At 36.1% G+C, this 26,906-nt stretch overlaps 1 protein-coding gene and 1 pseudogene across 1 annotated transcript in view; both read right to left on the reverse strand.

Annotated features, from left to right (window-relative positions):
* Nucleotides 1–8,937, reverse strand: part of LOC107716655 (carbohydrate sulfotransferase 8-like) — a 58,863-nt gene extending 49,926 nt beyond the window's left edge. The window contains exon 1 of the mRNA XM_016523151.1: nt 8,858–8,937. The gene's annotated coding sequence lies outside the window, so the exon portion shown is untranslated. The remainder of the gene's footprint in view (nt 1–8,857) is intronic.
* A 12,521-nt stretch (nt 8,938–21,458) lies between these two features.
* LOC107716656 (adenosine deaminase-like protein) lies at nt 21,459–25,939 on the reverse strand (annotated as a pseudogene).
* Between the last annotated feature and the right edge of the window lie 967 nt (nt 25,940–26,906).

Here is a 26,906-nt window from a genome sequence, read left to right on the forward strand (position 1 = left end):
GCCTCATGGGGTAAGGATGATCATGAGAAAGGTGAGGGATCAGCCCCGAACTACATGGGAGGAGATTGTTAATGATCTTAAGGCAGTTGGGACCACAGTCACCAAACAAAACATTGGTACCCAGGGCCTAAAACTAACTTTTTGCCACACTTGCCAATGGCCGGTGACGTGATAAAATTTACCAGCCAAAATTTTTTTTTACCGGCCATGAAACTTTTTGCAAAAACAGGCAGTCAGTAATACTACAATGACTAAACATATTTACAATGTTTTTAATTTGTCCTTATTGACGAGCGGACTATCACACTGCTCTGACCTTATCAGCCCATTTGTATCCTATTTGATTCGCTCTTGTCGCTTATGACAGGACAGCTAACCAATCACGATGATCTTGTCTTCGAAAAATATTATTTTATTCGCTTACGTCAGAAACAGCGAATCTCTTTAAAAACGGGCTGTTGTTTCCACTACATTGCATTGTTATATTTTGTAAAATTTTACCCGCCAACTGGCGACTGACACTGTTACATATACTCGCCAACGCTGATTTTTACTCGCATTTGGCGCTTGGCGAGTGTTAATCTTAGGCCCTGTTGGTAACACACTACGCTGCAATGGACTGAAATCCTGCAGCGCCAGCAAGGTCCCCCTGCTCAAGAAGGCACATGTACAGGCCCATTTAAAGTTTGCCAAAGAACATCAGAATGATTCAGAGAAGGCTTGGGAGAAAGTGCTGTGGTCAGATGAGACCAAAATTGAGCTCTTTGGCATTAACTCGACTCGCCGTGTTTGGAGGGAGATTTCAAACGTAATAAACATAATAAACACTTTTCTCTCACTTCCGATATCTGTCATACGTGGAAGGCATTCCAGCGGATGACATAGGATGCCGGCGTAGTGTGATTAGTGACGAATGCAGAGAGAGAACAAAACAAAACGCTGGTCACGAATTAGAAGTATAAACCAAGGACTTGTAAAGAAAAATGTTGGAGGATTTCAATATAAGCCAAGAGGAGACTGGTTTTCCTTTGCTAAAGTAAGGAAACTTTGCTTCCTTTGCTCCTATAAACAAACTCACGAGACTAGCATATCTCAGAGGCGCACTGAGCATACGTCCTACGTCATCCTCTGGAACGCCTTCCGCATATGACAGATACTGGAAGTGAGAGAAAAGTGTTTATTACATTTGAAATATGGATATTTTTCTTATGAAAACGCATGGATTCGCTACAGGAGGCCCTTTTTCACCCCCCGGAGCCATGTGAGGCACGTTTTATTATGGATGCGCGCACTTTATTTAACGTCTTGTGGACTGTTCAACAGAAACACCTGCTGACTGCAATGATAGAGCTTGGAATAGCCAGGACAATTTTTAATATAACTCCGATATGATTCGTCTGAAAGAAGAAAGTCATATACACCTAGGATGCTTCGAGGGTGCGTAAAACACAGGCTAATTTTCATTTTTGGGTGAACTCACCCTTTAATACAGTGACTGAAGATCAAGCGTAATGTGATGTGTTTTCCATTGGCATGGCAACCAACATAAAGAATAAATACAAAACCCTGTCTTACCTGCTGCAGCAAAATGTGTTAATGCGTTAATCCATAAATTGCACTCCTTTTATTTAAAATTTGTTTTCATTTATGAAATCATTTCGAGTCTGATTTTCTTTCTCACTAGTTATTAAGGTTTAGATTGGGGTGATAAACTTAGACCAGCAGTTACAGCAATATTCATATAAACTCATCAAGTTCAGGGGACAGACAGCTTTGGCCAGTATTAAGGAGACGGAAAAATGTGAAAAGTCTGGAGCTGTTGTTTAAAGATCATCCTGAGTAAACATCTGTCTTTTGGAGAAGCGTGCCACTGCGCAGTAATATTAGTGTGTAATTTATTTCCCTCCAGGGCCAGAGCACCTCATGTGTAAGGGAGGTCAACATATGGTGCTGAGCCGTACGGTGTGTGTGTGCATCTGCGTGTGTGAGAGGGAAAGAACTAGATTTGTTAAAACACAGTCTGTATTACGTTGTGAGCAAGCAGAGTGTATTTCACGTGTGTATCGGATGAGTGCACGAGTGTGTGTTCGCCCCAGTGCAGTGACTGATGTAATTTACACTGTCACAACATGAGGCCGGTCTCAAGATGACAGGCGAGAGAGGGAGAGCAAGGCACAGTGATGACTGACCTGTCAACACTGATCATTTTGTGTGTCATGTGCAGCTTGGTAAGAGACGAGAACCTGTAGTGCTAGAAGAGGTCCTGGATGAGAGTTTCCTCTGGGTGATGGTCATGTGTGTTGACCATGATTTGGCCAAGCAGGGTGTGTTTTTGGATCAACATCAAACATTCATGGTAACTATTAAAGGAATAATTCACACATAAATGAAGATTTGCTGAAAATTTATTCCCTGGGGGATGGACCCTCAGTCCATCCAAGATGTAGATGAGTTTGTTTCTTCATTGGAACAGATTTGTGGAAATCATCTGCAGTGAATGAGTGCCGTCAGAATTAGAGTCCAAACAGATGATAAAAACATCACTATAATCCACCTGACTCCAGTCCATCAGTTAACATCTTGTGAAGGGAAAAGCTGCATGTTTGTAATAAACAAATTCATCAAGATGTTATTAACTTTAAAGGGGTCATATGATGCAATTTCATGTTTTCCTTTGTCTTTGGAGTGTTAAAAGCTGTTCGTGCATGCAGAAGATCCGTATCCGTAAGAGATATTCTTTATAAAAGTTAATTCTCAGCCACGCCTACCTAAAACGCCTCATTCAAACACGCCCCTACATATCTACGTCAGTGTATGGGAAGATTTGCATAACACCGCCCAAATGTATACACAAAGAAAGAAGGTGTAAATTTTATTCTAGCTGTAGTATTGTTGCCACCGTCATGTTGTGGAGACGCTGTGTGTTTTGTTGCGAAAGTCAAACTACTTTGTTTGGCCTTCCAAAAGAGGACACAACTAGAAATCAGTGGTTAAGTTTTACTTACAACACTGTTCCAGAACAGTACAACCCAAATATTCGAGTGTGTGCAGCGCATTTTAAGGAGGAAGGTTTCCTGAACCTGGTAAGGGGCGCAACTTTTCCGTCACACGCAGGGGCGGACTGGGACAAAAATTCAGCCCTGGCACTGTAGCCACTATAGTTAATTAGATCCACATTATTAAAACTGGCAGCATCTGTATCAGGGTGTGTCTCTCTCATTGTGTCTTTACTTGTGCTAGCTGTATTTTCTGTTTTTTTCTTACCTCTGTGGCACTAACTGTTCTCCGCTGCAGCAGCCGAATTACAAAAATAAATTTTATTTATATATATTTAGTAAAAATCTAACCGGCCCACATTAAACAAAATGGTCCGGCCCCTCTGGCATTTGCCAGAATTGCCAGATGTCCAATCCGCCCCTGGTCACACGCTTGAGGAATTTGGCCAATTACAATGCACTAGATAGCTATCCAATCAGAGCACACCTCACTTTTCAGAACGATGAGCTTTGTAAAAATCGACACGTTTCAGAAAGGCAGGGCATAGAGGAGCAACAATAATGTACAGTATGTGGGAAATAATGTGTGTTTTGAACCTTAAACCGTGTAAACACATTGCATTACACCAAATACACAAAATAATGTTTTTTTTTTAGCAACGTCATATGACCCCTTTAAACCGTTGCTTGCATTTAAAATATGAGTCTTCTATTCAAAATATTGCTTTCTCCAGAGAAAAAGTAATCTTGTCTGAATCAGGAGAGAAAAATGCACAGATCAAGCACTGTTTATAAGGTACAGTCCAAAACAGTTGTAATGAAATATGTTAGTGGTTTTTCATGTGAGAGGACAACAGGAGATGGTCTTTTTCATTGGAGGAAGCATTATAATGGATTATGGACTCATATTTTAGACAGAAGCGACATTTTGAAGTTAAAAAGTTTTAATAATGCATTTGTGTCTTACAGTCATGCAGCTTTTCACTTCACAAGGCTATATTATGGACTGGAGTTTTGTGAATTATTGTGATGTTTTTATCAGCTGTTTGTACTCTCATTTAATGGCACCCATTCACTGTAGAGGATCCAGTGGTAAGCAAGTAAAGTAATGCTAAATTTCTCCAAATCTGTTCCCATGAAGAAACAAACTCATCTACATCTTGGATGGCCTGAGAGTGAGTAAATTCTCAGCAGAGTTTAATTTTTGGGTGAAATATTTCTTTAACCACCCTTATATTTAAAAGGATATGATGTCTAAAACCATCATATTGTTTAGGACCAACAATAATATGAAGATGTCCTGCTTGAAAAAAATCATGGTAAGGTTAATGGGTAGTAGAAGGTAGAGGTCGACTGATAGTGGATTTTGCCGATACCGATAGCTAGGTTGGACCACACTGGCCGATACCGATTAATTAACCGATAGTTTTTCAAATGGATACTGAACAAAAACTAAAATAATGCTTTATTAAAAAAACAGTACTGAACCATACTAGTAGTAGTAGTAGTAGTAGTAGTAGTAATAATAATAATAAAAATGTTGAAATTAACACACTCTAACAAGGAACAATACTTTCATTACACAGCTTTCATTAATCTTAATGTTACAAATGGACTCTTATTTTAAAGTGTTACCATTTCATTTCAACAGTCAAATATGCACATCTTTAAATATATACACAAAGGCCATAGCATTAAAATTTATACATATGGATATTGTATGTATACTCTCACACTTTAACTTCTTATATTCTTGAACACTGCAGCAACGGACGCAACCCGGAAAACTATCGGCATAGATTTTTGCCGATAACTGATAGTTCCAGCAAAAAACTATCGGTGCCGATTAATCGGCAAAACCGATACATCGGTCGACCTCTAGTAGAAGGATAAAAGGACCTGGGTGAGAGCAGTGGCAGACAGTAGCATCTGGAGACTCGCATGGGGCCGGTTACAATGGCAGTGAGTCTCTTAGGATGTTATGGAATATATACTCAGCAGGTTGCATCTTAGTCGAATTAGATGCCATGCTTAAATTGATTCAAATGGAAAAATGACTGTTAAAGATTCATAGTTTCATTAAAACATTTTATTAAGGATGTGATATTGAAGTGGAAAAAAAGAAGTGACAGTACTCCCACCCCAACCCCAAAATAAATACATAAATAAATAAATGTTCATAATTCCCAATGTATGTAGGCCTCCCAATGTATTCCCAAAACCTGCTGCCTTAACCTGACTGTATATGCTACTATACGCATGCATTCAGAATAACTAAACCACTGACCAGCGCATAATCTAAAACACCTTCAGCTGGCATTCATTATAAAACACCCAGACACTGACGCTTTGACATGTCAGAAGTGCCGGTACGCACGAAAAAGTGCCAGTACGCTAAAGACTAAAATATTGAAGTGCCGGTACTAGGGCTGGGCGATATGGGCAAAAATTCATATCTCTGTATTTTTTGGCCGATTTGCGATATACGGTATATATCTCGGTATTTTCGTTTTTGTATTTAATATATATATTTCACTTACCGCCCAATGTTGTCCAACAAAATAATACATATTAAAGGCTATGAAAACAAATAAAGTGAATGTAACCATGTAAGCCTTTATATTATGTGCAAAAAAGGGTTAAAATCACATTTCATTCTAACATTGTAACATTATAATCTAAAAACAAAAATGAAGGCTTTTAAAGCTGAAGTTAAATTCACTAAACTAAAAATGAAAATAAATTAGAACAAAAGCACAGAGTTGTGTTAGGCGATTTTGATTACCCCATTTCAGTCACTACAGTCAGTGCTATCATAAAAATAGACTTACTTGTAGGTTTTAAATTCTACATGTCACATTTATTGTCAAACTACAAATATTCTAGCAAAATTTGTATTTTAGTCAGAATTATTGCGCTCCTATTTAATTGAGCTCTGTCTGTTTGACGCGCATGCGCGCGGCGGCACTCGTTCACTGAAATCTGTGAAGTTTAGCGGAGAATCCCAAAGCAGAAGGCTCATGCACTTCTGACAGAAAAATTGAAATATTTCCATGGCTTTCTAACACTTACAGATGGAGAATATACCTGTGAGATGTAAGTTATGCATTCAGGAAGACAGCACATCTCAAACACATTAAACAGCTAGCCTGTGTCTCTGTCAGCGGCACATGTAGCCTTTCTGTCAGAGCATATGATGGGCCGAACCGCTTAAACTAATATGCAAAACTAAACTATAAACTGTCTTACCAGTTTTTAAAGGCCTTAATATGAAGCTTGTCACATGTTTAGAACAAACTGGATTATGCACTTTCTCTGCAGCAGCTCAATCTGTGTCCTCCGCTATATTTTCAGATGAGCTCGTATCAAAATACTGTATATCGATATAAATGGTATTGCCTCATATCTAATCGCTTATAAAGAAAATATCGATATATCGTACAAACTCGATATACCGCCCAGCCCTAGCCAGTACTGCATACTGGTGCGTACCGGCCCACTTCAAGCAATGGTCTACTCTACACGTAAAAAACTAAGCAGCAAAAGAGAGTGCCAATTCAAAACGCATGCATCACAAACATATTTACAATGCATGATGGAGAACAACTAAAATCATGTCATCTTAAACGCAGCCATACAGCCAAAACAGAAACCAAATTCTTAAGTGGTTGTTTTAAAATGTTAAGACTCTCTGTGGCCTCCACAAACAGCAAACATCCATTAGTATAATACTAAAAAATGCATGAGTTGTCCCACAAGTATTATTTCCACAGAATTCAGTAGGCTATAATATAGGCAATTTCTATGGCAGTGAAAGTAAAAATAACCCTCTGTACAGACCAGGGTGAAATACAGAAGAAACTGCTACTACACAAAGTGATCCGATAATGACCAAATGTTGGGCAGCCAATCAAATCAATTCCCTTGTGGGGGAAAAGAAGATCTCTGACATTCATAATTCACTCGCTGGGTGAATATTTGATGAACCAGATTAAAGATTAAACTTAAATTTATTTTTAAATTGTTAAAAGAGACATATTTGGTAGATGTGCCATATTTTGGGTTCAGTACAAGTTAAACTTAATCGACAGCAATTTAAGTGAATGGAGCCATGGTGTATGTTAAAATACTCACCATTTCAATAGTATAGACACTAGACTTAACATAAAATATGTGCTAACATGATTTTAGTGTGAAAAACAGCTACTAACCTTGTGTAAAATCATATCCAATTTTACAACTTTATTGCCATGACAATGTAACGTTGTTGCCCTATAACGACTATAAGAATACCTGATTGGAACAAATTTACAGCTCAAACACTACATAAGTTTTTAACAGAAGAGATAATTTAAATGTTTTATAAAACTACAATGGAAAACAAATCAGTGTAGTATTTACTTTTCAACCATTATTCCCAAGAAATTGCTAGTACATTTCACAAATATAAAGAAATAACAAGTAACAGATTTAATTAAACATGAATTTTTTTTATTAGAAATATTGAAATAGAATTTTCTTGTAAAACGTACTCAAACTTTGTTTTATTTACAAAAAATATTTTTTACACTGTATAAGCTTCACATTTCTGCTTTTATATCCTCGAGAAATTGCCCCATTCACTTTAAATTTTTTATCTTAAAAGAAAAGGTAAATAAAATCTAAACTTAAAAAACTGCAGTAATTTAATTTCATAAAATGATTTTTTGAAAGGTTTTCAAGATGATCTAGTGCACATGGACAAGATACAAAGAGACTGGTCAAATATTTGTTTTGATATCAACCACTCTGTTTATCATTATCATTTGGAAAAACACACAGAACATGTGCTAGACGGTCTTGTCCTCTGAGCACATCTATTTCTTAACAAGAAGCTGGTGGGGGCATGTCACCATCCTATTTATAGCTTGCAGAGAAATAATTCAAAGGAATCAGAGTGAAGATCTCTTAAATCTTCCCTTTCAAAGAGAGTTCTACATGGAATGAAAAAGGAGAATGTCTCTTTCTGCCTCAAAAGCCATCTGTATGAGACAGTGAAGCACACCTCTGAAAAGGTGTGAGTTATATCATGAACATCACAGTGATGGATGTGGCATCTGTTGGACAGACAGAACAGCACACATGGCGCTTGTTTCCAACTCTGATGGGCAATAAAAAATTGAAGCTCTTTAAAAAAAAAAAAAAAAAAAGTTCAAAAGTGAATTTAAATGCATGCTGGTACAAGAAATAAATTCTCTTAAAGGGACAGTACACCCAAAAATGACAACTGTCATTCTCAACGATTTTCTTTGCAGTCACCATTCACTTTCACTTTATGGGGTAAAAGATGGTGAATGACTGATGCTTTTTTTTTTTTTTTGAGTTCTTATGCAGATGGAAGACATGTACAGTTTTAACAGTGACAGAATTTCAATATTTAGGCAAACCATCCCTTTAAACCAATTGAAAATAAATACACAAGCATCATTTTAAAACACCGACTTGCTGACACTCAGTCTAACGGTTAGAAGAACAGGCTGAGTCAGACTTCAGTCCAACAGATGCTTAGAAAACCCGACTTGTTTAACTAATTAACGTGACATTCATCATTTCCACTTGAACAACACATCGAATGAAACAACATTACTGCCCTACAGTTAAACAGTAGATTAGAAGTAACTGCCAACCAAACTCCCGATACTGACAGCGTTTCCACTTACTCCTCACTCGCTTCTCCTCAGCACCGCAGTCCAGACTCGGACATTTGTACTTTCTGACCTCTTTGAAGCTCAAATTTCTCGCCTGGAGGATCTATTTCTACTCTTTCCTGTAGCACGAAACTGAATAAGCACGAAAAAACCGTTAGCACACGCAACACTTACCTCAACAATCTTCATAAGGCTCAAATGTGCCGCTGTAGGCGCTCCACTTCGTTTGGGCTGGCTGAATTCAACGGTTTAAATTTCAGTACCGAGTTAGTAACTGAAGCATGGCACGTAAAACAAACATAGCCCGCAATAAAATGCCTATCTGCGGTCGGAGTGTAACTTTAAAGCTACTGGCAGCGATGTTTGGTGAGATGTGAACGGTCGCGCTTCGCTCGTGTGTGTTGGGCGTGCGCGCATCCCGTGCTTCTATTCTCGCGCGCTCTCTAGAGACACCGATGCTGCTGGTATTGCCAAGCAACAGCTCCTGTAAGAACCCATCAAAGTCTGACGAGACTCAAGTGTGGCACGTTTTGTAACGGACGATAGAATTCATTTCGGATGAACTGACATTCATAGACAGGATCGCTCTAATTTAGTGAGGTCATCATATGTCTCAATAACATGTTATAATAAGTTTCATAAATATGATTAACAGAAAATAAACGGGGCATTGCTTAGCTACTACGCTGTATGCTTTCATGTCCCCATTATGCATGTTTTAATGTAGTGGATAAAATATTAAACTTTAAATTTTTTAAGTATGGAAGTTTTTAAGTTTTTGCCATGCACACTTCTAAAATGAAAAATGCCATGTTTCTTCATTTTCTCTAATATAAATGTTTCTTTCTATTTATTTAGGAATGTTGTTTGAATATTACTTTCCATCTTCTTAATTTTCATGTCATTGTCAATCCAGCCATATTAATCGCATTATTAAAGTTATTTCATATTTTTAGAAATTCATAATTTAATATTACAAATAAATGAATACATTTTAAAGGCCCGAGCTTGACAAGAGTATATTATCATTTTGCATTTAATTTATATTTTTATATTTTATTTTTTAGCTCAAATGGTACTGCATGACCTATACAATATAGTGAAGTATAACACATCATCTTAGATACATTCAAATATAAACTCAAAGTTTAATATAAATAGCTATTTGAATGTACATTAATGATGTGAAGAATGATATAATTAAATATATAATATATATTATAATGTATTGCCTGTAATTAGTTTCAATTTCAACCATTTTGTATCCAGCTACACTATTAAATAAAAATACATAAATACATAAATAAATTAATTAATTAACCATTTAAAAATGATGGACATGTATCACGGCATATAAACTAACACTAATAAATAAGAAATAATAAAAACTATATAGACATATTTAGTCTAAATAAAATCTAATAAAAATAACAAAAACCCAACAAAATGACTAAATCTTTAACTAAAATTTAAGCGAAAACAGAAAATATAATAATAAATTATAAAATATAAAATATAATTCAAAATATTAACAAAAACTATATCTCTGTGATGCTGGACAGGAGTCTATAAATAAATAAATATACAGTCCACAAATAAATTCAGACTCTGGGGACTGACAGAGATTAAAGGAACATTGTGAATTAATGAAACTGAGAATAATATCATTGTGCAGCACTGCCCTATTTTACTAAGGTATGAGAATACATAGCAAGCCCAATTCAACAGTGGTTTTTGGTTGCATGAACAATTTATTTGAGTCTATAACACAACGCTGATTAACCTTTCTCTTGTCGATCAAATTTCATTTGTGGCATTATTTTGTTTATCGACTTCAGCAACTCCAAAACAATAGACTTCTGGATTAATGGATTAAATGATGTACCAGAGGCTGTTGTGCTACTCTATCCTGAAGGCACATATTGATTGCTTTATAAATTACTGTCAGTTTACATCATCTCATTTTTTCACCGTCACCATGAGGTACTGCTCGCTTTTCCTTACAGCAATACATTTCACCTCGCTGCCCACAAGATAACCAATAGTTTTGTATTCACTGCAGAAATAGACAAAAGAATATTGATCTTATGATTCAGGTCTTCTTGTTGCTCAAACCCCACATCTCTTCTCCAGTCCAAAATGAAAGGCAATATGGGACATTCTCTTCAAGGTCCTTTACTTTCACGTAACCACTGACGTAGCTGTCCAAGATGAAATCTCAGGAGAATTATGAATTTAGAGTAAAACAGCAGTTAATACAACACATTTCCATTTAAAGTCAATGTCAAATCAAAACAGACTTTATTTACTTCCTTGAAGGTAAAACATCAGTACTGTTCTTCATGTCATTCCAACACAAAAAACTTTGGTTAATCTTCATAACATCAATTAAGATATTTTTAGAGAAACCTAAGAGGTTTTTGTCCCTCTATTCAAAGTCCAGGTAATCACAACTTGGAAGATCAAAAAAATATCATAGAGGTGTTGCAAAATTAATCTAGCCTATATGAATTGAGAGGTTGAATCCATGTCTCGTGAGGAGATACGATTGCTTTATTCAGCTTCCATGTTTACCATATGTGATGTGCTCTATATATGTCTGTTGATCATTGTTCAAATGTAAATAAAAGCCTAAATTAAATCTGTTCATCATATAAATAATTATCTATTCACAAGACTTAAATTAAACCGCTTGATTCATATGGATTTATTTATGACCTTTTTGGATCTTGCAAGTTTTGGTTCATTAAAAAGCTTAATTTTTGTTTCAAAGATTAACCAAAGTCATACAGGTTTGGAATGACATGAGGAAGAGTTACTGATGACAGAATTTTCATTGTTGGGTGAACTATCACTTCAATGCATGTTCCTGTCCTATTGCACACAATTCATCAATGCAATTTCTTTGAAAAGAAAAATGTTTGTCTTTGCAATCTTTCGTCAAAATGTAACTACTACATCCTTCATCTCTAAAACGACATTCAGCTAACAACACAACCGGCTCCATTCTGGTATGTAAGGAGCCCTTAAAGACACATGGTGATAGAAAAAAATATAAGGTGGGCCGGGGGGATATATTTAAATGCTTTTCGCAGAAGTTATTTCTTGCAAAAGTTTTGCTTTCCCTCAAGAAATTTTGCGTTCACTCACGAAACCTGAGAAACTTTAGTTCTCAAAAGTTTCTGAAGCACAAACACAAAATATTTGCAAAAGAATGTAAAAGCATTTAAATATATTTTTTCCTCCCATCATATTTTTGTTTGATGGGTATTTACAAACTACTATTTCACTAGCAAATACAGCATATTAGGAAGTACAATTAGTTGCATTTCATACTGACTTTAACGCAATTACTGAAGAGTCCTTATTGACGTTTCAGATTAATAGCTTTTGACATCTACTCTGATTTATGATGTCATTGTTAATACAATTTTTCTGTCTAGTTTCAGGGTGGCAAATCTATCAATGACTGAGTTGTACCTGGACTCATCATTTGCTGCACTTATCCTTGTATGGATCTCCAACCAATACATAATTAGTTCATGTGCAGTGCTAGCTTCTTTTAGCTCACTAATGGAGCTCTTGCCAGGAGATCAAATAGCAGTTCAGTCAATGGTGAGGTTTGTGGGTAAAAGAGACAATGATGTCACCTATAGCCCCGCCTGTAGTATTGCATGAGCAAACCTCAAGCCTGAAATGCAGTGCACAAACAAACAATAAAGTGACTTATGCTGTTCAAATGTGTAAAAAACATGTTTTGAAGACCATCGTGCACGTATCTTTCAATTGGGTTTCATCAGATGAACCAAAATTAATAAAACTCAGGAGAGTTGGCTATTTTTGGAAAGCACACTTTGTTATTGCATGTGACCTGCTGATCTTAGAGGGCAAGACATGAATCCTAGACACGAATCCGACCCGCACAGGAGACCTGTCAGAACACTAAACTTCTAAAACAAGATAAAACTTCCACCAGGTTCTTCAGACAGACTTATTTATAACACAAAAGCCAAAATTAATAGTTCTTTCTCAAAGGATGGCATTTTCTGTCCTCTAACTGGATTTAGATGGCTGCCTCTGTCTTCTAAATTTAGATGAAGAAAGTGAGTCAGCCCACAGAAACTCAATATTAATGGTGATTTATTGGAGAGTGAAAAAGAAAATGTGTCCTCACAAGATTTTAGTCAGTGTGAGGGCACCTGGCCCACAACGCTCTGAGGTAGCAGCTTCAGAGGCACACCGGGATGGAGGCAGGACAGTGAGCTCTGCCTCAGCTCACACTACTGCCCTCTGCTGGCTCACTGGACCAACGCACAACACTGACACAGTGCATCCATCCAGCGCATGACATTTCACTAAAGGATAAACATACACAAAACGACTTCTGAACAGATTGTAAAACAATAGGTGTCATACACTTGCCGACTTTGAAAAAAGTTACAGAGGAAAAACTGGGCATCATACACTAAATAGCTGAGGATCACACACTACCAGACTTTCAAGTAATTCCGAACACAACAAACTCATGCAGACACATGGGCCTTGTTGCTAAGAGATGCCTGACAAATGAAAACATCATGTCTTCTAAAATTGGCTCAAAATATCAAACATGTTTGAAATCCAATGATTGGATGGAATCATAGTCTGAAGTTAAAAAACCAGAGTCTGTGGCCATCATACGATTTTCTATGTAATCTGTCAACTCAGATCTGCAGACTGGCTCTGACTTTCAGCAGCCAGCATCGTCTAGTTCAGATTGTAAATTGGGCTAATGTCATGTAGTGTATTTTAACTTTATGTAGGAAATGTTCCAACATCCGAAGAGGATGTGGACCGTGAACATGCTCAAGACATAATTGAGCTGTTGACTCATGACAACTCAAGTCCCACCATTCTTCATTCACTACTTATAAATGAAGTCAACTCTGCGAGGACTTCAGATGACACCAACTCTGAATCAAAATACAAAGCTACCAAATTTTCCTTATATTGTAATCATGACATGTAATCATAGCTTTAATGTGTTCATTGTTTCTGCTTAAGTAAACAGGCCTACATGACGTTATCTATTTGTATGATTTGTATCAGGTTAGAACTGTACATTTCTGCCATATGGACATTATTTTGACACAGTCACATCTGATAACTCTTAATTGTAATGTAGAAATATGCATTTTCTGTAAAGCTGCTTTGAAATTATATGTACTTTTCCTGAACTGCACTGACCAAAGTTTGGTGCAGAAGCAGTTTTCACTCAGAAATTGCTAGTAAATTTCACAAATAGCAAGTAACACATTGAATTGTATGAATTGTAATATGACTGCCTATGCTATACACAAAAATTTTTTTGAGTAGAAACCATTTTTATTCAGAAATTGCTAGAGTTAGTTTTTAATTAGTTTTAATTAGTAATTAGTTAAAAAGAAACAACAAGTAACACATTGAATTAAACATGAAATTTTAAAGTAGAAAGACTGAAATAGTTTTGTCTTGTAAAACCATACTCCAATAATCTGTTTTATTTACAGCTTTAAAAAATAACTTTTATAGAGTACATAAATGCCTAGTATTTACACAAATTGAATTGTATGAATTGTAATATGACTGCCTATGCTATACACAAAATTTTTTTTGAGTAGAAACCATTTTTATTCAGAAATTGCTAGAAATTTTACAATTAGTTAAAAAGAAACAACAAGTAACACATTGAATTAAACATGAAATTTTAAAGTAGAAAGACTGAAATAGTTTTGTCTTGTAAAACCATACTCCAATAATCTGTTTTATTTACAGCTTTAAAAAATAACTTTTATAGAGTACATAAATGCCTAGTATTTACACAAAGTTTAGCATATTAGCAAATATCATTATTATTTTACTTAATGAAATTTTAAAAGTACATTTGCAAATGCAGCCTATTTAATTTAAAGGGACAGTTCACCCAAAAATGAAAATTCTGTCATTAATTACTCACCCTCATGTCGTTCCAAACCCGTAAGATCTTCGTTCATCTTCTGAACACAAATTAAGATGTTTTTTATGAAATCCGAGAGCTCTATGACCCTCCGTAGACAGCAAGGTAACTACCACGTTCAAGGCACAGAAACGTAGTAAGAACATCCTTAAAATGGTCCATGTGACATCAGTGGTTCAACCGTAATTTTACAAAGCTACAAGAATACTTTTTGTGCGCAAAGAAAACAAAAATAATGACTTTATTCAACAATTCTTCTCCCGCGAGTTACCATCTACCGCCATTACCGAGAGTAACACGACGCATGCGCGTGATGCTGCTGACGTAGAAGACGCAGGTAATAAATGCAGGTCCAGAGGGTAAAAAAGGTAATGTGAAACAAAACTACAATGTGCTAAAACATTCACTGTATAAATACAAAAAGTTTTGTGGACATCCTACCTAATGCCACTGTCCAGAGAATCACTCCATTTGCTTGTTACAGCCACTGATGTTACATTCCTGCACCTCTAGTGGGCGCTCTGACTCTCAGCCCTCTAAAGACAAATTGCTCCTTGGGTTCCCACACCAGAGCGACGGTCTTCAGAACACTACAGACATGGGAAAAGAACATTATCAGCAGTGCATTTGGCAACTACCCTGAAATGTAACCTATTTCTTGGGGCTACTAAGTCCCTCGCCACATTAGTGACTCAAGGTTTGTGTGTGTGCTTGTATTTTTTTCCCCAATACCTTGCTGCTCCATTCAGTTAAAAGCTGGGCCCATACAGTTCCCCACATCACTGAACTGTAAACTCATACTTCATTCCTCATCAGGCACTATTTCACCTGTATTACTCACATGAACAACCTCCTGTGACCTTTGACCTGTCCCACATGGAGCTGAGCACTGAGGGAATATAAGCAACAGCATTACTCTTATGTGCTGATACAACATATTTATATTTCTCAATATTTTCTAGCCTACACATTGCCCTGATGGCTGTAGTCTAGATCAAGGTCATAAATTGTTTGGCCCTTATGGCAGTAATTAATTTATTAGAGATTGAATAGGGTGCAATCACAGCATGGATGGATGGATGGAAGGACGGACGGACGGACGGACGGACGGACGGACAGATAGATGATGGATAGATAGATAGATAGAACGACAGATAGATAGAACGACAGATAGATAGATAGATAGATAGATAGATAGACAGATAGATTGATAGATAGATAGATAGATAGATAGATAGAACGAAAGACAGAGACAGACAGACGGATAGATAGATAGATAGATAGATAGATAGATAGATAGATAGATAGAACAATGGAACAAAAGAATGATAGATAGAAAGATCTGTCCATTGTCATTCTCTGTTTTGTTTTTTTATCAAGGTCGTGTGTAACAATTGTGTGTAAAAAAAAGTAGCTTTCAGCTCCAGAGTCTATCAGAGAGAGTAAACAGCTCAAACTCTGTAAATATGACACAGACGGCTCCTTTCAGGCTCACCTCCAGGTCTGCTGTAATGAGGATGCCGTGGGCTTGAGTGGTTTTCCACAGAGAGAATTAATTCCTAGTACACTCCAGGGTTTTGCTGCTGGAAGATAATCTATTTTGGGCAAGGGAAAGGATTGTTTCTGTTTTAATGTATTCAAATATATTATATCCTGGAAGAAAAGCAAATAACTAAAGAGATCTAAAAAACATTTTCGAGGGAACTCTGAAAAAAGTGCATTTAGGTAATATTATTTAATAAATTCAGTAATAATATTTCACAATAAAGTTCTATATGTTCTATATGTTAACATAGTTAATGCATTACATATATTTAATTTATAATATACTATTGTTAATTGTGCATTCATAGTGCATTATGTAATGTACAAAATTAGTATATGTAGAAACTGACATTAACCAGTCACCCAATTTGTGAATGAGTGAATCATTCAATCGGATCTGGAGATCAGCCGCTGTATTGAAGAAATAATATTTTATCCACTTTAATGTAAATTACAAGAGATATGACTTGTCATGTCCACTACAGTCAAAGTATATCATTGCAGCAATCAATAAGTTATTCACCCTACTTACATGGAGTATAGCATCAGATCAAATCTGAAATTTCACACTCCGACAAGCTTACATGGATTATTTGGTACATTTATATTGAAATACTACTCATCCAGATGAGCCAATCAGATCATTACAGCCCTGTTTCTGTAGTAAAGAGAAGTATGGAATACCGCAAACTAAATTGGGCCATGCATGTACACAAAACTCACTATATGTGAATTTGAAGTTTTTTCCCAGTAATTCAAGTATTTTACGCATGTTCACACCACTAGGTCAATTTCCAGGGTGAAAACCGGATTGTTATTGAGCACAAAATTGCTCAGCCTTTATTAAGAAGCATCTATTACTGTTGAAAACACGGTTTGCACCAATACATTCTACCATCCAATTCTCTTTCGCTGGCACTCCTGCCACAATTACATGCTACAGTGACTTTAAAGACCCTGAAAGGGCAGCCAAGGCGTTCTCAAGACACCTCGGCTTGGTGCTCATTTTGCAAGGTTGTTTCAAAACAAATCATCACCCTGGGCAACTCTGAAGTGAAAGAACAGCGTGGGTGCAGTTGCAACATGTAATTTTTCAATAATGATCTTCCAATCCAGCTGGAAAACAGCGCATTGAATGCAGTATATGTGATTTATGATTACGCAGATGGTATGCTGTGCTAATTAGATGAATAATATGCTGTCCAATCAAACTACCATTAATTTTGTGTAGTAGTCCTCTTCAATGCCACATTGTGAAATGAAAACAAACAACCAATCATAAACTGATCTGCACTTACCTTATTAAATAGAAGCGTTACGCTGCCTTGTCGGATTTGGTGAGCTGTATATCTGCAACTGTTCACAGCAACCAAAATGCTTTCTAGAGTATGGAACAGAGGAGATTAGACATTAATAGTGGGATGTTGTGTAACATCTAACCCATTCTGTGTGAAATAGTGGAGGGTAATGGATTTCGGTAACCTGTTAAGCTGTCTTGTCAGATTTGGTGACCCTGTTGTATATCTGCAACTGTTTACATCAGGTGAAAATGCTTTCTAGAGTATGAAACAAATGATATTAGACATCACTAGTATAAATTTGGGTTACAACTTACATTATAGCCATTCCTTATGAAATAGAGGGGAGTAACGGATTTGTTACAGATTGTTGGACTTGGTGACCCTTCTGTATATCTGCATTTGTTCACATCAGATCAAAATGCTTTCTAGTGTATGAAACAGAGGAGATTAGACATTACTAGAGAGAATTTATGTAACATTAAAGTCATTCTGTGAGAAATAAAGGGGAGTAACGGATTTTGGGAATGTGTTATGCTGCATTGTCAGATTTGGTGATCCTGCTGTATTTCTGCAACCGTTCACATGAGACTACAATCCTTTTTTTAAAACACAAAAGATAAGTTTAGACATCAACAATTTCATGACATTAGATACATAAATAAAAAATGAAATAAATAAATCAACAATAATCATAGAGCAAGCTCTCGGATAGCTCTGTGCACAAGTGCATTCTCATAGTTTCATGACTTCCTGAAATCAGAAAAACTCAAGCACTCTGCTGCTTTCAAACAATAAAAAAAAGCCAACGCTCTTGCTAACACAGCAAATGCATCTGGGCATTGTTGAGGTGACATCAGCAAGACAAGCTTTGTAGTTTGTATGTGTCTGGCATCATTACCAGCTTGTCAAATATTCTTTACAAACAGAAGCAGCATAACAGAGGCCTTGTGAAGAAGATATGCCTCTGTGGAATATCTCACTGGACAGCTGCCAGTGTCATGTGGCTGTTTTAGCCAAGAAAGGAAATTATCACATCTAACAATGTGATACCACACCTCTCGGAGGTTTTGCAATGACTTCAAAGCTATTGCTATTGTTATAAAAAGAATAAACCAATAAAATAACAGCCAAACTCCACTACAAACAACAAAAATGAGCAACACAGCAAGCTACGATTGAAAAGGCAGGACATAAACACCATTAAGTCAATAGGTCATTAACAATGTCATACATCTTATTGTTATGTACAATAACATATTGCCGTAATCAGAAGCTACTAAATAAGCATGACATGTTGCCTCGAGCTGTTCAGACTGATTTGAGGAGATTAAAACCCAATACAAGTTTTTCACAACAGACATATGTGCTGAACAACAAAAATCGAATATGTGACCTCATTTTGTGTAGGTGTCATGGTCAAAGATGACAAAACGAGTTGTGTTGTGTACTGACTGAATGAGTTGACCTCTGCCCTTTACATCCGCTGGGCACAGAGGCCCAAAGCTACGAGTGAATAAATGAGAAATGTGACATGCTAAAATGTACAATAGGAGGTCCACTCTTACACAAACAGATACTACAATGGCAAAAACAGCACAAAAAAACTGGTTGAAAACTGGCTGTGGGCAATAACAGTGGAAATGTTTAATAGTCTTTGAGGGACACTACCATTCAAAAGTTTATTGTCGGTACGATTAAAAAAAAAACACGTTTTTTAAAATTCATTAAAAAAAAGTCTCATGCTCACCAAGCTTTAACAAAGAATACTTATTTGTTAAAAAATACAGTAAAACAGTAATACTGTGAAATATTATTAAAATGTAATTTATTCCTGTGGTGGCAAAGTTGAATTTTCAGCATCCATTACGCCAGTTTTCAGTGAAACTGTGCTAAATTGTTTTCAGAATTTTGGGTGAATGGAAAGTTTAAATGAACAGCCTCTTTGAAATACTATTGAAATCTTCTGCAACATTATAAATGTCTTATATAAATTTATGATGCATGATAAATTTAATGCATCTTTGCTAAATAAATATATTAATTTCTTTTAAAAAAACATATATATATATATATCTATACACAACTAGCCCCGGTCTCTCCTGTAATGTGACACTAGCTAAAGAAAGACCTTATTACAGATTTAGGACCCCTAAAGGAAACCTCAGGAGAAATCAATTGAGGTGTTATAACTGAGGTGCCCAACCGGGCACAATGGGGTCCATTCTGTCTTCATCACTATATAGATTCTCCTCAAAAGCCTAATATAAAACCAAGGACAAAACCACTCTGTGCTGGAGAACAGGTTTAGAGGATTCATGGTTCTGTTTCTTATGTCTTCTCAGAGTGCGTTCACAGCCATTAGCTACTGTGGTCTTAAAGGCACAATATGTAATTTTTTGCCACTAGAGGGCACGTATTCAAAACAAACAAAGAAACAAAGGCGTAGTTTGATGACGCCGTGACTGAGTGTGGAGTCATGGGAGTTGTCGTCTTCATCCCTACATCCATGTATTAAAGATTTATTAACGTCGTAGTATGAAGCAGAGTGAGGCGGAAAGCCGTTGAAGCGAAACGAGGCCGCTGAACGAGTGCGACACACGGCTCGAAAGCAGCGGAGCTTTTAATTTGCCACAGTCGACCGCTTCCGCTCTTTCCGGAAAGCAGTGGAAGTAAGCAGCGCTGTTTTATCATACTAGATACATTTGAACGTTCTGTTATAATGCTACTCTGTGCGGTCGTCACCTGTCTAATAAAATGCATAGCATATGTCTTTGGTGTTTCCATGTTTTCTACAAAACAAAAAATCGAGGGGTTATGACGTCATTGGCAGGCGACACAATGACACTATGGACACGGTCCGTGTTGTAACAAATTAAACTTATCTTACTTTAAGTCTTATTGTTACCAAAGAGTTATTTTTTGGGTAATCTTGTTTTAAACAGCTTACCAACCATCAATTCAATAAAGCATGGGCAAAACATAAGACTCTCAGTGATAAATGCATGTATTACTAGACATATAAACTTCAAGCAAACATTGTTCAACCCCACAGCACAATTGGATATTTTAATAAAAAAATCTTACATATTGTGCCTTTAACTGCATGCTAAGTTCTCCTAGACATTTCATGTCTGACACCTGAGTGAACAGGAGATCTTTGCGGTTATACGAAGAAGGATAAATAGCTTGACAACAAGAGCCATTAAAGACCTAATCAAGCATTCAACAAGACAGAGATCTGCGCTGTGTAACGTTATCCAGGAGAAGAAACATCATGTAAGCTTTCCTTGCTTTGCAGTTAAAACAGTAAAAGAACGTTTAAAATGAACTGCTGCCCTCTAGTGGTAAAACCTTTCGGTTGTTTAAAGTACAAAACAGCTTTTTTACCAAGTACAAATTATTTACTAATGAGCAATGACTGTTTAAAAGCGCACAAATTGTAATTAACATAGTTAGCTGGAACAACGTGCCTTTTATGTAGTAAACTAACTCTTTGTATTTAGTTTCAGCGTTTGATGGAAAATTCCACATTTCAACAGTGACGGAAAACAGGATAACTGGAGCAAAAATGACATTAACATGTTAAAAACAGAATCCGACAGAATCCATTATTTAAACGGATCACTTGCTGTGTTCATCCAATCAATATATTGACATCGTAAAATATGCAAATAATAATGTTACTTTTTGATAATTATGGAGTATTTATTAATAAGTGCAACTGTTTATGCTGAAAATTTTTAAATGTAATAAATCACTTTCACATTAGTTGTGTAATTAATAAAGTTATATTTAATATTGTTGTATTAATATCCAATATTAATAAACAAAATAAATATTCAAGAAACCTTTGATAATCTATTATAAATATTCAAATAAATTTAATTTAAACAGTCCAAGGTGTTTCACACAACGCATGTATGTATTAGTTCAGATATTAATGCAGTGCTTTGAAATGGAGGAAAACTATATAATTAGCTGCAACAATGTGCTTTCATGTTTGACAAACTCTGAAGTAGGACTGTTGGTGAAGTTTTACAGCCGTCATTCCTCACTGGAGAATCTGCTGTTTGAGTTCCACCCACTTCTTCTCCAGCCTCTGTTTGATTGGCTCAGGGGCAAAGGTGTATCCAATGGACTGCTGGGAGAGCATCCACAGGGTCTCCTGAGTCAAACCAAAGGTGGAGGCCGCCAGCTGGTACTCCTGAGAGAGATCTGTGCAGAACACGCCCTTGTCATCTGTCTGAGGAGACAGGACGAGGAACAGGCATCTTGTTATTTTCTAACTGAACTTTTTTCATTTTTTACATCAACCCTACTAATCCTACAATTCTAAGGCTTCTAAATGACTAACATGATCAAAACATACTAAGTCATGTTATTGGGAGATACAGAGTGACTGATATTAATATGCATTTTATAGTAGTCTGTTATACTGTTTTAAAGATCTTAGTGATTTACATTACAAGCTCTCAGAATTTCTTTTTTTTTTGCCATATAAATAACATCTGCACCGAATTGCATGCTTGTTCCATTTTTATTTTTTTTTTATGATTTTTCGGACTGAACTGCAAAATAGTGGGGAAAAAACTCGCACAGAGAACACACGGATGTCCTCTCTTATACCAGTACTGGAAGTGATGCTTGAAGGCACCGTTTGACCTTTGACATTAGAGGTCAGACACATCTCTGCAATTCAAAATAGTTACATTTAAATACTTTTTTTTTTTTTATTATTATTTAAAGTTCAAGTATGTAATTTTGGAATTGTTATAGGACACTAGTTAAAAACTAAAATAGTTTATATATAAATATATAATTCTTTAAAGTTCAAATATGTAATTTTGGAATAACAATGGAAAACTAGTAAAAAAAAAACAATAATAAATAATTATTTAAAGTTCAAGTAATTGAATTAATTAAGTGTTTAAAAATTAAATATTCAAAGTTGAATTATGTAATTTTGGAATTATGATAGAGCACTAATTAAAAAACATAAAATAGTAAAAAAAAGTTTAATTAAGCATTTATAAATTACTTATTCAAGGTTCAACTCCACCCACTTCTTCTCCAGCCTCTGTTTGATTGGCTCAGGGGCAAAGGTGTATCCAATGGCCTGCTGGGAGAGCATCCACAGGGTCTCCTGAGTCAAACCAAAGGTGGAGGCCGCCAGCTGGTACTCCAATTTTGGAATTTGGTGGAAGACTAGTTAAAAACATAAATTAGTTAATAAACTAAAAATGAAATAGTAAAACTGTTAATAAAATAAAAATAAAATAGTAAAAAGAATGTAAAAATAATAATAATAATTCTTTAGCGTTCCAGAATGTCATTTTGAAATTACAATGGAAAACTCTTACCAATAGGAATATTTTGTTTGCAAACGTTTCCATGTGCTCTGACCTCTGAGAGATGTAGCGCCAACTTCAGACCGCAGTTCTTGGCTTTTTCAAGTGCAGAGAGCAAATATTTTCCATGACCGACCTGTAAGATCAAAGATATGGAGACTGCAGAGAGAAGTAACAAGTCGAGTATCAAGTTAATTGCAATCTGAACTTTCTGTTGGGTCTCCACTGAGGTCAAGTCCAACTACTATTCCATCACTGGAAAGCAGGAAATCTTCTGCCAACTTTACTGTATCCATGGCAACCTCAGGCCCATGTCTGCGGTCCACGGCTACGAGAAACCTGTTCAAACAATTAAAAAGTATAGCAGGTGACCATAAAAGCAGCAGGTTGCTACCTAGAATAAATACCTAAAAATTACCTGACATCAATGTCAACTTCCTCTCGTTTACACTGCCGGATGGTTTCAATGTATCTTTGTTTAGTGAGACCTTTTTGTGACAAAAATAAATGTCAACAAAAGGCAGAAATGAGCTGCTAATAATTGTTTGACATATAAAACACTTCCAGTACCTGTTTCAGTCACTTCCCGTGGCGTGCTACGCAACTCCAAATATTTAACGCCATCTGCCGCAAACTCTTGAATCACTGCTTTGGCAACCTGTTTAATAATCATAATTCTCTTTTTCATTTATTCTTAAAGGTGAAAGATATTAAAACGCGGAGTAAGCCATTACCATTAGAATGTCCTCTTCTGAATCAACCAGCTGATGAATCACTTTAAACACTTGAAAACACCTGTTGGAGAAATAGACTAATTTAGGAATAGTTCATTTGTAATGAACAAAATATCATCAGGATTAGGTGAAATACACTATGGCCTGGTTTCACAGACAGGGTTTAGGTTAAACCAGGATTAGGCCAAATGACATCATAATCGTGTTGCATTGTGGTATGTGGAGTGGCCTGAAGTGTGCATATGAAGTAGACTCGCTCCCTCGTTCAAGATCAAGAGGTCGGGGGTCTGTCCATATAAACTTCCCTCGTCCACTTCACGAAGTGGAACGCACTTCAAAATGATACATATAGAATGCTGCACCAAACAAATTCGTAAGGGGAAACATGTAAACAACAAACCAACTCTATAGCAGATTCTAAGTGATCAAGGGCTTAGGTTGTGAGAAGGGTGTTCCTGCACAACTGGAGGCTGCAGTTTCAGGACTGCAGTTCTAGGACCCTATTTTTTTGTAACAGCGCCACCTACCGAATTGGATAATATAGCGGAGGCTGCAGTTTCAGGACCGCACTTCTATGACCGCAGTTCTAGGACCCTATTCTTTTGTAGATATTAAAACGCGGAGTAAGCCATTACCATTAGAATGTCCTCTTCTGAATCCACAAGCTGATGAATCACTTTAAACACTTGAAAACACCTGTTGGAGAAATAGACTAATTTAGGAATAGTTCATTTGTAATGAACAAAATATCATCAGGATTAGGTGAAATACACTATGGCCTGGTTTCACAGACAGGGTTTAGGTTAAACCAGGATTAGGCCATAGTTCAATTAGGACATTTAAGTATCTTTTATAAACGTGCCTTAGAAAAAAACATTACTGGTGTGCATCTTGACATTCTTGAGACAAAACAATGGCATTGATATATTTTAAGATCAGTCAGTGCAAGTTTCTTTCAGTTGAAACAGCTCAGAGATGCATTTTAGTCTGGGACTAGGCTTAAGCCTTGTCTGTGAAACCAGGGGTATGATTAGTATACTTAGTGTGCACTTCAAATTTAGTACACTAGTCTAGTTAACAACAAACAATGGCTGCATCCAAATATGCATACGTCTGATCTATATGGTAGTATGTTCACATAAAAAAGTATGTGAGTTCAGTAGCATTGAAGAGACGCAACTGATGCTAGTAGGTCACAAATCCTCAATTTAAAAAAAAAAAAGTCTCTTCTTTTATGATAAGCATTTCAATAATTTTATAAGGAACTCCTTTAATGTTGGATTTAATCCTCCATGCAAATAAATAAGGCTTAAACCTCCCATATATCATGGCACATCATCTGGACATTACCTTTTTACATATGTTATTTCTAAACAAAAAAATAAAAATAAAAAAGAGGAAACATACTAAATTATTTATTGACATAGCCATACTGTATGTGATAAATGTACTTTCTGCAACACATCAGTTGAAGGTACTGAATATATATATATATATTTTACATTTTGCATTGACTTCTGACAAGACAGAAAAAACATGTATAAACTTATGTTTTACTATTTTACTGAAAAAAATGACAATCTAATGGTTTTAATAAAAATATTCAGAAAAAAATCAATAACTAAAAAAATCTATAATATATTATATATTACCATGTGAACACAGAGAAAATTCTGAAAACAATAAAAATTATTATACAATAAAACAATCAAAATAAAAATAAAAACCTTTTCAAAATCTTGTCACTGCCCAACTTTTTCTTATGTATTTACTAAACTAAATACAAAAACATTTAGCAGAAGACAATGTCAAAATCACGGATGTAGTACGATTGCATCCATACTATAAAGAGTGCATATCACTACTGCCGCGACGTAAGTACTTGTTCCAAAGAAGTGCATACTCGGAGAGTAGACGATTTCGGAGGTAGCTAATTTCTAAGATTTTTCTATTACTTGTTTTAAAGGTAATTATCAGTAGATTCGTCCTAACAGGCCACGGATTTGAGTGTGTTTGATTACAGTGTCAGACACGCACTCGTGCAGTGCTCGGCGCTGTCCGCTGAGGATAGCGGTCATCCTGTGCTCAATCAGATGCGGCTTGCGCTTTATAAGCGTCTCCATCGTTTCAAAACTGACAGAACCATTGAGATGTGCGTGTAACTCCTGAAAGAAAAAAACACACCGTATTTAATCTCATTAAGTGAAATTACTTAAATTAATTTATTTAAACTCATTGGGTTGAGCCCAATAAAGGATGTGTTTCCTACCACTTTGGGCAGCTGACGATAAAAAAGATCCGCTTCGGTGTCCATCGCTGTTTCCGTCGCCTTTATGAAATGTCAACTTCGAAAAAAAAACTCCTGCGTGTTAAATAGCGATTGAATGTATTTCGGAGGGAAGTTTGCGAGTGAAGGGTATAAAAAAACGGAATGGAACGAAGCCTGAGTCTTCTTCTTCTTCTTCTCTTGGTTAATGGCGTATTGCTAACAACTTTTAGGTGCATACCGCCACCTACTGTACAAGAGTGTGTAACATCATGTCATTTTAAGTGTACTCATATTCTGCTCTTTAACCCTGTGTATTTAAGGAATGTAAATAATGCCTTCCTGGTGTTCCTTATCCCTTCTCCCTCTCATTCTGATCCCAGTACAATTTTCACAATTCCTTTTCCCCATTAGAAACAAGGTGCTATTCAGTCCTGTGTGATCCACTCTCAGTCTCGTCATTAGGGTGATATCAGGTAAATTGGGCCACTTTTTGGTTAATCGCTTGGGACACTAACAAAAAACCCATGTATGACATTTAACTGTGTTCTTATGATTAATAAGGACTGTTTTTAATATTTTTGTGTTGAATTGATGTAATAAAATATAATTGTTCAGGCCCTACAGGTTTTGAAACATTAGCTGCCCCACATTTTTTGAGATAGCAGTGTTCAGGTAAAATGGGCCGGCTGATCAGCAAAAATGGGCCAGTCAAACTGCAAAGTGAAATAGAGACATTTCTGATAAAACACATTTAATTATATTTAATTTTATAATGTAACAGTGTAACATTGCTATTAAATTACATTAGAACATCAATTTGAATTACATTAAAACATCAATTCAATTTCATCAATAAAACAAATTTCATGAAAAAAAATTTAACACTAACAATAACAAGTAGTGTTATGGCAACTGTTTAAAAGTTAACAGCCAATGACTGCAAATAATTTCGAAGAGAAGAGATAAGACACTCAAACCTTTCAATCAATTTCATCAATAAAACATAAATTTCATGAAAAATGTAACAATAACCTGAACAACTAGTGTGTGTG

This window comes from Sinocyclocheilus rhinocerous, unplaced genomic scaffold (genome assembly GCF_001515625.1).
Source record: "Sinocyclocheilus rhinocerous isolate Xijiao unplaced genomic scaffold, SAMN03320098_v1.1 scaffold1201, whole genome shotgun sequence".
NCBI lineage: Eukaryota > Metazoa > Chordata > Actinopteri > Cypriniformes > Cyprinidae > Sinocyclocheilus > Sinocyclocheilus rhinocerous.